Source organism: Lactuca saligna, chromosome 3, assembly GCF_052625555.1.
Source record: "Lactuca saligna cultivar CGN05327 chromosome 3, ASM5262555v1, whole genome shotgun sequence".
NCBI lineage: Eukaryota > Viridiplantae > Streptophyta > Magnoliopsida > Asterales > Asteraceae > Lactuca > Lactuca saligna.
Window position 1 is genome coordinate 145754160 of NC_136419.1, and position 12455 is coordinate 145766614.

Below are 12455 nucleotides of genomic sequence, written 5' to 3' on the forward strand. Positions count from 1 at the left end.
AGGAAACCTATAATTGATCATTATATTGTTCACCACTTGGCTATCCACATACATACGCCAAGTTCCATCCTTCTTAGGCATGAGTAGGACCGGAATGAAACATGGACTAAGGCTTTCAGGAACATAGCCTTTTCTCATCAACTCATCAATTTGTTTTTGCAACTCGTTTGTTTCCTCCAGATTGCAATGATAGGCCACCTTCAATGATAATGAAGCACCTGGAAGAAGATCAATTTGATGTTCAATACCATGGATTGGTGCTAAACCCGGTGGTAATTCGGCTGGCATCACATCAAAAAACTCCATGAGCAATTCTGCAATCGGACATTCTACAATCGCATTCACCTCCTTCCCTGGTTCTTCATTCGAAGTATCCACCTTCGGGTCTTCTTTCACAACAACTATGTAAATCTATTCTCCTGGGTTGAGAACCTTTTCCACTCCATTTTTCTAGCCAACATAGTCAGTCTTGGCTTCTTTCTTTTATCATTGACAATACTTATGTTGACGACATGGGTGACAACAATGTTTTCTTCCTATTATGTTTTAGCTCATACTTGTTACTCCTTCCCTTATGCACCACATCCTTATCGAACTACCAAGGACATCCCAAAAGAATATGAAAAACATCCATTGGAATCAATACACATAAAATCTCATCCTTATACGGGATGTTGTAACTAAACCCAACAATTTAACCATCTCACTCGAAGCCACGTTCGTACAACAACCACCATCGATGATCAAGCTACACAATCTATCATTTGCACGACACTTGGTATGAAAATTTTGATCCTTCTGATCGCAATCAATAGGCACCACCTGCATTTTCAAAGCTCTAAGAACCAATTGTTGGATAAGGTGTCTAAGTCCATAACTTATTTGGTATATACTTAACCTGACCCGGCATGGTCCATTTGGGTTGCACTTCACCCAAACTATTTATGGATAATTTTATGAGAATTATATACTACGATTTACTAATATATTATAAGTTATAATAAATTAATATAAAGTCATGATATTTAATTAGTTTGATCTTGACTTAATTATGAATTAATTTAGTGATTAAAAGGAAGACTAATTAAATTATGGGCTATTACATTTATATGGTGTGGGATAATACTCATTTGTTAATGGGCTAAGCTTATATGGAAGTCCATGGATGATCCATGGAGCTTTAACCCATGGATCCTTGGAAGAGGAAAAGACATGGGTTATTAGGGTTTCACTCTAACCATGCACACTATACTAACAAGCTTATGTTGCATGAAAACCCACCCTAGTGTGTGTAATAGTGGTGGCTGACTTCTAAGAGTTAGTATACTCTCTCATATATTTTCCAAGTTTGTGGTGATTTGTGATTTCCACTTGAGGCATTCACATTTTTGGTGCTTGGCTCTCAAAATCCAAGGATTCAGCAATCAACAAAAGGTATGCAATTAATCTAGTTCTTTTATGTTTAAAAGTACCCCATGCCATGCTAGATAGGTAATAAACCTTGGAAAATAATATTTTGCATGTACCTTAGACAAAAGTAGATCCAAGGTTTATTAGGGTTGCATGTACACTTAGGAAGTGTTAGAATGCTCAAAACCCAACAGTGGTATCAGAGCCTAGGCTTGTTTGTTTGATACTTGATGCAAAATAGTGAGAAAAGTCGATATTCTTGCTATCTGCATAATGAACTCGCCGAGTCCATGGGGGGACTCGCCGAGTTCATGACCAAATTCATCCTACTCGACGAGTAGGATCGTGAACTCGGCGAGTAGAAGCCTCAGAATGCAGATTTTCGACTTTAGCTGCTGGAAATGGACTAGAAACATTACCCTAAACTGTTTTGACGTTTTAAAACTTGTTTTAGTTGGTGTAATGGTTGTTCTAATCCATTTACAATAGCTTATATCAAAAATTCATGTTTTGTATGTCTTCATATAATTCTTGAAACTTTGATGATCATGTTCATGTTCTTATGAATTTAGAAGATGATAGGAATTATTTGCTGAATTGTTTAGGATTAATTATTGATCATTTATGTGCTTTAATGAAGTCCATAATTTGTCCTCAAGTTATGGATATCCAAAGGTCACCTCTTTTAAACACACATTTAAAACACATAAGTTACATAAAATGAAGAGTCTTCATTTTTATGAACCCTTAATTCATAAGTTATGAAATGAAAAGTTGTGGATGGTTACAAAACTTGTCCTCAAGTTTTGGAATTTGTAAAGTTTCACACATTTTAATCAACTTTAATTCCAACCCTTAGAGTTTTAATAGTTAAAATTCAACACTTATACTATTTATAACATTAATGGTTAATTATTATATATATATATATATATATATATATATATATATATATATGTACCGTTAGGAGGCCTCATTCACGAAGCCGGTCTATAAGGGGTGGTATAAGTTTGTTGCCTATAAAATGGCAGCTTAATGGGTGTCCACTCTCACCCACCGCTTCCTTGATCGGTGGCGGGTCGTTAGCCGAACGGGTAGGCAATAACTTTAAATTCTCATTAAAAGTATAATGATTATTATAAAGTAACTAAACATTTCTTTTAATTCCCAATCTTAGTTACTTTAGGAACAATGTGAACATGGTGCTAGTCCATGGAATTCACACTTTGTACCTTACCAAGTCATTGGTGCAGCGTGTGTGGTTAACCGGCAGACCAACTTGGACTAGTAAGGATCACGAAGGTTGACTTAACGTTTGTCATAGATCAATGGAGCGTGTGTGGTTAACCGGCACATTGATTAGGTGATAATACTAAGGGTACCAAGTGAATTAGCATGGTTATTCACACCTTGTTTCGTGATCCTCGGCATCCCAGTCACAAAACTTGAAGGGAACAATCTAGATTGAAACATGCCATTGAAAAGTTCAATGAATCTCAAAAGAATCTAGGAATTTCAAATCCAATTAAAACCTAATAATTCATTTCGTTTTTCATGGTGGAAATCGATGAATCGTCATTCACGTACCTTTCAAATATGTTATTACTTAGATTACGGCATCCCTCTTCTAAGTATAATATATTGTGATTGGATCCTTGCCTTAATATTACATTTGGGTGTATTATTAAGGACTTTATATATCTAATCTACACTTGCTTTCTTCTTTCAGATGTCTTCCAACACTAATGCTTCGGGCTCTAACCCAACTGGCTCTTTCTCTCTCATGAATCTTCGTGGGAGAGTCATCTTTGATGGTTCCAACTTCATGGACTGGATTAGGAACATCAGGATGGTTACTCTTTATGAGGACAAAGAATACATCCTTGATAAGGAGTTAAGGGAGCTTAATGAGTCCACTGCTACTCCTGAGGAGATCGCTGAATTCAGGACACATGAGAGAGATGCTACTAAGGTGGCATGCATCATGATGGCCATGATGACAGCCGAACTCCAAAAGTCCTATGAGGACTTCTACCATTTTGAGATGCACCAAGACCTGATGGAAAGGTACCATCAGAGTGCTCGTCAGGAGCGATATGAAATAATCTCCTCCATGATAACAACTCGCATGAACGATGGTGAATCTGTCACGGGCCACATGCAAAAGATGCAAAGGTATGTGGACCGTCTGCTCAAACTAAACGTGAACTTCCCTGAGGAGTTGGCAATTGACTTCATTTTTCACTCCTTACCTTCTTGCTATGACCAATTTCGCATGACATATCATACGAGCAAGGAGAAATTTACTCTTAGCAAGCTTCAAGGACTTTTGGAGATCTCTGAAACCGATCTTAAGGGCAAGTCGGTTGTTACCTCTACGACTCCTACTCCAACATCTACCCCTGTTTTGGCTATCGGGCAAGGCAAAGGGAAAAAGAGGAAGTCCACTTCAAAGGGTACCAAGGGAAAGTCTCTTGAAGGCTCCTCATCAAGGACCAAGAGCGGTTCTTGTCACACCCCCGAACCAGATGGCGGAAACGTCCGAGGGCTGTTGTGACTCAATTGAATACCATCACAGTGAATATTCATGAAACATAACATCATTCATCCACATGCATTGGAATAGTACAACTGGTAGTGTTTACATTTAGTACATTGTTTCAAAACATTACATTCCCAAAAAGTAGATTGTTCGATACTAGTTAAACAAACAACAAGATATCACTGAGTACATTTTTCCCTTCGATTTACCTGTTACCTGAGAATACAAGCATTTTGAAAAACGTCAACATATGAAATGTTGGTGAGTTCATAAGTAATGTTTGAAATATAATGTTTTGTATTGTTTTGAAAACCGTTAGAAAATCCGATATTTTCTGTAAAAAAATATTGTATAAAAAGTGTGAAGATCCGTAAGTATGCTTGTTTGTTTCTATAAATGTAATAAAAATTGTTATACTTGGTATGCATCTCGTAGGTGTATGAATTGAAAACCCTAGGAAAACCCTATGTTTTCCTAACACTTTGAATTACGTGTTTTATATTTTGTTGTACCGTTGCGACGTTTGTATTTGATGATTCCAGGTGACATTGGATTAATTATGGATTGTGAATTGTTATAAACACGCATTAATGAAAACAACTAGTTTACATCTATACAAACGATTCCTTAGGTTTCATCCGTATTATTCACTTAATCCAACCACCCCGACTTCTCATAGCCCCACAACCAAGGAGGAAAGAAGGTACGAAACCCCGATATTTCCATAAGTCGTTCAAGGCTATCGTGAATGCGAAGGGCCCTTGGCCCGACCCGCATTTGTGAATTCTCGACTTTACTAGCGGTACCAAAGGACCCTTGGGGCCCAACAGCACAAAAGCCATTGAAAGTCCTTTTACACGGAATTAGGTCATATAAGACCCAATAACATGTGAGCGAGTTTCCTTCGAGCCTAAAGATCATGTCATTGGGCTAGCTAGGCCCAACAAGCACGATTTGAAACTTTCGGGCCCAAAGATGGTGTATCGACGTCTGGTGTATTCCCACGTGTGTATTGACTTCCCGAAATTTCCGCGTGTGTATTGAAGTATCGTCGTATTATTATTATTGGATTCGTTGTGGATTCGAGACCGAATCAATTCGTTTGGTAACGATTTTGGTGTTGAAGGTGTATTATATTTCGCCTGTAGTCGTGGTACTGGTATTTTATCATAACAGATTTATTATTTCAAAACAGTAGAATTTTTCTTTTCGCAACCCCTTTCATTTGGATAAATTACAATTTTGGCCCTTTACATGATAGAATTTCCATTTTAGTCCTTAAACCATTTTTCTTCACACTATAGTATCAAAACTTGTAGAAAAGACATTTTTCAACTCAAATTTATTTGAAAAACAGTTTTAGTCCCTCAAAATGAAGTTTTCTCGGCTGGAACCTCAATTTTTCGCAATTTCTACACTTTTGGCCCACAATAGAAATTTTTTGCATCTTTGGTCCTTTTTATATGTGAAAAGCATTTTTAACCCTTGAAATGGAATTGGTACACTAATAGTCCCCTATTTTATAGAAAAGTGCAGTTTCAGCCCCTCTAAATTAAAAATCTCGCAAATTGCGATTTATTGGGCCGAAAAGTTCATTTTTGGCCCATTATGTTTAAAAATTCACATTTTAATCCTTCAAAAGAGTAAATTTTCAGAAAATACATTTTTGAATCTTTTTTGACTCATCTCAACCCTCAGAATTTGTATTTTGTCATTTTGGGCCCTTTAGTTTTATATTTTTAGCATTTTGAGCCCAAAAATGGGTTTTAAGCCCAAAGAGGTTCATATTAACCAACTTGGTTATTTTTGTAGAATTGATTTGTATGAAATAATATAAGTTGTACTTATTTCATTCAACATATTGTAGATCTCGGTTTCTAAGCTCATTTTGACTAGATCCAACACCACAATCACATTAAACATATATATAAGCATAGAAATCACACAAAGCATACATATACTCATAGATCTACACATTTTCTTGTATTCTCCCCCACAAAACTTATAAAAACAGAAAAATAGGGGGTATGAAGCTCACCTTGAGTTGTAGTTTCGGTTTTGAAGAGAGAAAAGAAGAAAATTTCGATCCTAGCAAGTCTTCTTGGTAGATCTCGAGTTTAGTGACTTCTAAGGTGCATGATCACAAGTTGGAATAGATTAAGAAGAGATTTTGATGAAATGAAGTAGCTAGATCATGGATTAGTCATCAACTTACCTTAGATGATGTGTTTGTGGGAAAAACCTCCTTGAAAAGCTCTTGATTCTCGAAAAATTGATGAAGAAAGGTGAGGGTGTTCTTTGAGAGAGCTTGCTTAATAAAAATGGAATGAAGTGTGTGTGCTTGGGAGCTCTCGGCCGAGAATCAAGAAGAGAAGAGAGAGTGCATGAAAATATGAGTAAGGCTTGGATGCATGATGAATAATAGCCTAGTTACCCACAATATAACAATGAGGTGGCTAGCATAAGTCAACCCTTCTTCTTGGGTTTGCCTTGGGCCGAGAATGGAAAGGGGAGTGAGGGGATCTTTACGGTTTTTGCTCCAAGGCCCATATTATACTTAGGTTGGAGGATTGTTAGTCCTATAAAAATACAAATGTGATTTTTATGCTTTATTAGGCTTGCATAGGTTAATTATGGTCCAAAATAGTTCATAATATTTGATTTATTTCACTCTAGGCCCAATATGGCCCAAAATAGTGAAATAGTTGGAAGTGGGTCCAATTAGAGCCCATTTAAGGGTTCTAAGCCCAAGATAGTCAAATTGGAAGTTTAGTGGTCCATTGGGCCCAATAAGGAAGTCTTAGTCCAAAATGGACCTAAACAAGAACTTCTAGGGTTTCCAATTGCTTGTTGACTATTTGTAGTGCTTGTGTGAAGTGTTTAATTGAAAATTTGTTGTTATAGAGTAAGCATCATGCATGCTTTCATGTCCTAGATTCATAATTCTTACTTAAGTGTTGAAGTTACAAGGCACAAAATTTTTAATTGTGACATCATCCCCCCGTTAGAGGGAATTTCGTCCCGAAATTCTGTTTGAAAGCTAGATTTGAGAATGCTAGAATAGGTGATGGTACTTTTTCTTCATTTGATCTTCGCGTTCCCACGTGAATTCTGGCCCACGCTTCGCGTTCCACCGTACCTTCACGATCGGGATGCGACTTTGCTTAGTATGCTTCACCTCCCTAACCATGATTTCGACTGGTTCTTCAACGAATAGGAGATTCTCGTTGATTTCGATCTCGTCAAGGGGAATGACAAGTGTTTCATCCGATAGACACTTCTTTAGATTAGAGACATGGAACACGGGGTGTACACTGTTTAGCTCGGCGGGTAGTTGCAGTTTATATGCCACTGGACCTATTCGGGCGACGATTTCGAAAGGTCCAATGTACCGTGGGTTCAGTTTTCCCCGTTTCCCAAAACGAATGACTCCTTTCCAAGGTGAAACTTTTAACAGTACTCGATCCCCGACCTGGAATTCTAAGGGCTTTCGCCGTTTATCGGCGTAGCTCTTTTGTCGGTCGCGCGATGCTTGTAATCGAGCTCTGATTTGAACGATCTTTTCCATGGTTTCACGAATGATCTCTGGTCCCGTTAGTGCCTTGTCCGGTGCGAGTGTTTTTGCTAGCTGGGTGTCGCCCACCTCAACCCAACATAACGGCGATCTACACTTACGTCCGTATAGTGCTTCGAAAGGAGCGACTTTGATGCTCGAGTGATAACTGTTATTTTACGAAAACTCGACTAAAGGTAAGTGGGTATCCCAAGACTTCCCAAAGTCTATCACACATGCGCGAAGCATGTCTTCGAGCATTTGGATGGTTCGTTCGCTTTGACCATCCGTTTGTGGGTGGTAAGCGGTGCTCATGTCGAGATGGGTTCCGAGTGCTTTCTGGAGTGATTGCCAAAATCTTGAAGTGAACCTACTATCCCTATCCGAGGTGATAGACACTGGTACTCCGTGAAGTCTCACGATTTTTCGAATGTATAAACGTGTCAATCTCTCCATCTTGTAGGATTCTTTTATTGGCAGGAAATGGGTAGATTTCGTCAGTCGGTCGACTATTACCCATATGGTATCTAGTCCATCCAACGTCTTGGGTATCTTGGTCACGAAATCCATAGAAATCCCTTCCCATTTCCACTCAGGGATTACCGGTTGCTGTAATAATCCTGAGGGCTTCTAGTATTCCACCTTTACGTTAGCACAAGTAAGGCACTTACCAACATAGGTGGCAATCTCCGCCTTCATGTTAGGCCACCAATAGTGTTGTTTAATATCCAAATACATATTGTTTGAGCCGGGATGGATCGAGTATCGCGTCTTGTGAGCTTCATTCATGACTACCTCCTTAAATCCTCCGAGTTTAGGGACCCAAATATGGTTCATGAAGTACTATACTCCGTCCTCTTTTACCTCTAGATTCTTCTCCATTCCGCGTAATGCCTCGCTTGCTCTGTTTTCCGTCTTCATGGTCTCCGTCTGGGCTACCCCAATCTGAGTGGTTAAGTGGGATCGGATGGTTATTAAGAGAGTTTTCGCACGATGATTAGAGTACTCCTTCCGGCTCAATGCATCAGCTACCACGTTGCCTTGCCCGGGTGGTACTTGATTTCACACTCGTAATCGTTTAATAATTCGACCCATCTTCGTTGCCTCATATTCATCTCTTTTTGATTCAAGATATGATGGAGACTTTTGTGGTTCGTGAAAATGGTGCACTTTATACCATAAAGGTAATGCCTCCAAATCTTCAGAGCAAAGACCACGACAGAGAGCTTGTTTCAGTAAACCATGAAATCTTCCGTTCCATCCGGTAGAGACAGTACCGGGGCACTACAGAGAGCTTGTTTCAGGGTTCGGAATGCAACTTCTTGTTTGTCCATCCATTTGAATGGTACGCCCTTTTGTGTAAGTGAGGTAAGTGGCTTGGCAATCTTGGAGAAGTCTTGAATGAATCTCCTATAATAGCCTGCTAGACCTAAAAATTGGCGGATTTCCGTGGGTGTTGTTGGGACTGCCCATCCTTCGACAGCTTTGACCTTAGAGGGATCCACATGAATTCCATCTTGGCTAACAACATGACCTAGGAAATTCACACAACGGAGCCAAAACTCACACTTGGAGAGTTTTGCGTACAACTTTTCCGATCGTAGAGTTTCTAGAATTTGTCGGAGATGTTGACCATGCTCTTCCTCGCTTCGGGGATAGACGAGAATGTCATCAATGAAGACAATGATAAAGTTGTCGAGGAATGGTCGATAGATTCGGTTCATCAGATCCATAAATGCGGCAGGGTCATTTGTTAGACCAAAGGGCATTACGACAAATTCATAATGTCCGTAATGAGTTCGGAAAGCGGTTTTTGGAATATCCTCTTCCCGGACCTTGAGTTGATGGTATCCGGACCGTAGATCTATCTTAGAAAAGTAACTAGCTCCTTGGAGCTGGTCAAATAGATCGTCGATTCGTGGGAGTGGATAGCGGTTTTTGACAGTGAGTTTATTTAACTCTCTGTAATCGATGCACATCCTAAAAGATCCGTCCTTCTTTTTGACAAATAGGACCGGAGCTCCCCATGGCGAGTAACTAGGTTGGATGAATCCTTTGCCCAGGAGTTCGCTGAGTTGACTAGAGAATTCCTGCATTTCTGCAGGAGCTAGCCGGTAGGGCGATTTAGCGAGAGGGGTTGCCCCTGGAACAAGGTCAATTTGGAAGTCAACTTGTCTCTGTGGGGGTACTCCAGGAAGATCTTCAGGAAATATGTATGGGAATTCATGTGCTACTAGAATATCCCGAATGTTAGTCTCTTCCTTGGTTTTATCCACTATGTGAGCCAGAAATGTCAAATCTTTCTTTCATAGATGTTTTTGTGCCTGTACGCATGAGATGATGCGGAGGTTCGTGCTAGGTTTATCTGTAACGACCAAAAATTTCAACATAATTTAAACTTTTCCAAACAATTCATTTAATAACATTATTACAAAAAGGTTTTCAATACATTACTTATCAGAATATTCCAAGGTCCATTTCATACAACATACACGCGAGGAACGGTACGATCACGCCTTTGCCTTACCACAGCCTCCTGAAGAACCTGAAAAACATTAAACCACAACTGTAAGCCTGAAAGCTTAGTGAGATACCCCCAAAATACCAACCACATATACGCCCTTCCAGGCCACGACCTTCCGGTCCAAAACATATTGCCTTCCGGCCCATAACATATTGCCTTCCGGCCCATAACATAAAAAGCATACATAACATAACAGAACATAGAACAGCCATGCATATCGAGTCAAACTCCAGTCTAAACAACCCCGTGCACATAACATTCAATCATATAACAGTTCGCAATCAACAAATCGATCAAGCAGATCACATAACATATCATTACCCTAACCAGGATACCGACCTAGCCGATCACTAACATATATCACCTTACGTCTCAGTCAAGATACTACTTACACAGATACGCCTTTCCAGGCCATGACCTTCCGGTCCACATAACGTAGAATGCCTTCCGGCCCATATCATAATGCCTTCCGGCCCATATCAAGCAATACCATAACAAACAACTACCCAGATTTCCATCCGGTAAAGGGGTGGCCTTGGTGCCGTAGACCCTATTGATATAGTGAGGATAACTCACCTCGAACTGTCGGCTGAAAGGATAAGATCCCGCTGCTCCGAACTCTGACACGAACTCTTCCACTGAACACCAAAACACTCAACTCAATATATATCCTTAATTTCCAAAATACCCCTGGATGACAACTGGTCAACCTTGGACAAAGTCAAAGTCAACCCCTGACTGACTCTACTCTCCGAGTCAACCCGATGACTCGCCGAGTCCCCAAGCTCAGAACTTCCCTCAACCCGCGACCTAACTCGCCGAGTCACCCCGAGACTCGTCGAGTCCAACAACTCTGAGTCCACTCGCACCCAACTCACCGAGTCATCCCTTGACTCACCGATGCTCGACTCAACCAGAAAATATTGGGACTCTTTGACAAGACTCGCCGAGTCCAACAAGAGACTCGCCAAGTCTAAGGATATCTTCAATCTACTCGCCGAGTTGTTCATCGAACTCGTCGAGTTCCAGCTTATCTTCAAGTAGCTCGTCGAGTCCACCCTTGTGACTCGTCGTGTACAACCGGTCTGAATCTAAACAGAAGTATTTCCATGCCATGCAATTGATCCAAAACATAGATCTAGCCTCCTACAACCCATCCATCACGTAAAGTGGCAAACTTTACGTGAATCCAAAGAGATCTAGGCCTTATTCACTTTAGAGCTAGGGTTTGGGACATGATGGCTTCACTAAGCACTCAAACACAGGAACTTTAATGCACTCTAGGCCTTCAATATTCCAGATCTGAGGTAGCAACCTCAGATCTAACCTCTAAACTCCAAAACATACCAAGATATACTCCCCACAAACCCCAAAATGATGAATCCATATGAGTGATAGCCCAAGAACGAGATATTACTTCAAAAGAATGCTCCAACTGCAATGAAACTCGAATCCAAGCAAAGACCTTTGATCCAAGCCTCTTCTCCTTCAAGATTTCCTCAACAAACACCTCCCCAAGCTCCAAATGCACTCCAATCTTCTTCAATCACGCTTTCTAGGGTTTCTGGACTTCAAGGGGGATCAAAGAGCCTGGGGAGAGGATATAATTTTCTTTAAATAGGTCTCATTCCCCGGATTTAGGGTTTTCTCCACTCAGCACCTACTCGCCGAGTCCATCTTTGGACTCGCCGAGTAGGCCACCTGACACGCGACCAAAGTCGCGACCCTACTCGCCGAGTCCATCCATGGACTCGCCGAGTTGCCCTTCAAAATTTACACTTTTAGTCCTTCTACTCTACTCTTGCTATTCCGGGATATTACAATTCTCCCCCACTTAAATTAGGCTTCGTCCTCGAAGCCTACGACAACTCATCTCAAAATACTTCCACAACGCGCCACCTGGCCTTAACCGGACCAGGTCCCTCAAGGCATACCCATCGAGACTCGAAATCACTTTCTCCTTCCTTGCGGTGTCCTGACCACCATTTCAAACTGGGCACCGGCTTTACCCTCTGATAACCACACACAACAACTGAGTACCACCCATGATGCATCACAGCTCCAAATCACAACCATTACTTAACCCATATGAGCTATAAATAACTATGCACCACCCGAATCCCCGATCCGAGTCCAACTCTATCCATCCCATGCTGACAGAAAGACACACTCTTCAGAGCAACTCCCATGAGTTCTCTTCTTGCAATCGAATGCAAATGCTGAACTAGCTCTAGCACCCTCGGGTTAGGAAACTGTGACAACTGCCAATTCAGGTCATTCTTGGACTCATGCATCTTTATAATAACCATTCATGCACAACATGCCATGACCTAGTAGTATAAATTAGGTCAAAAATCTTGCATAAACTAGGATCCAACTAAGGTCTAGGACTAATATACTTGATACTTACAATTCTAGTAAGTTGC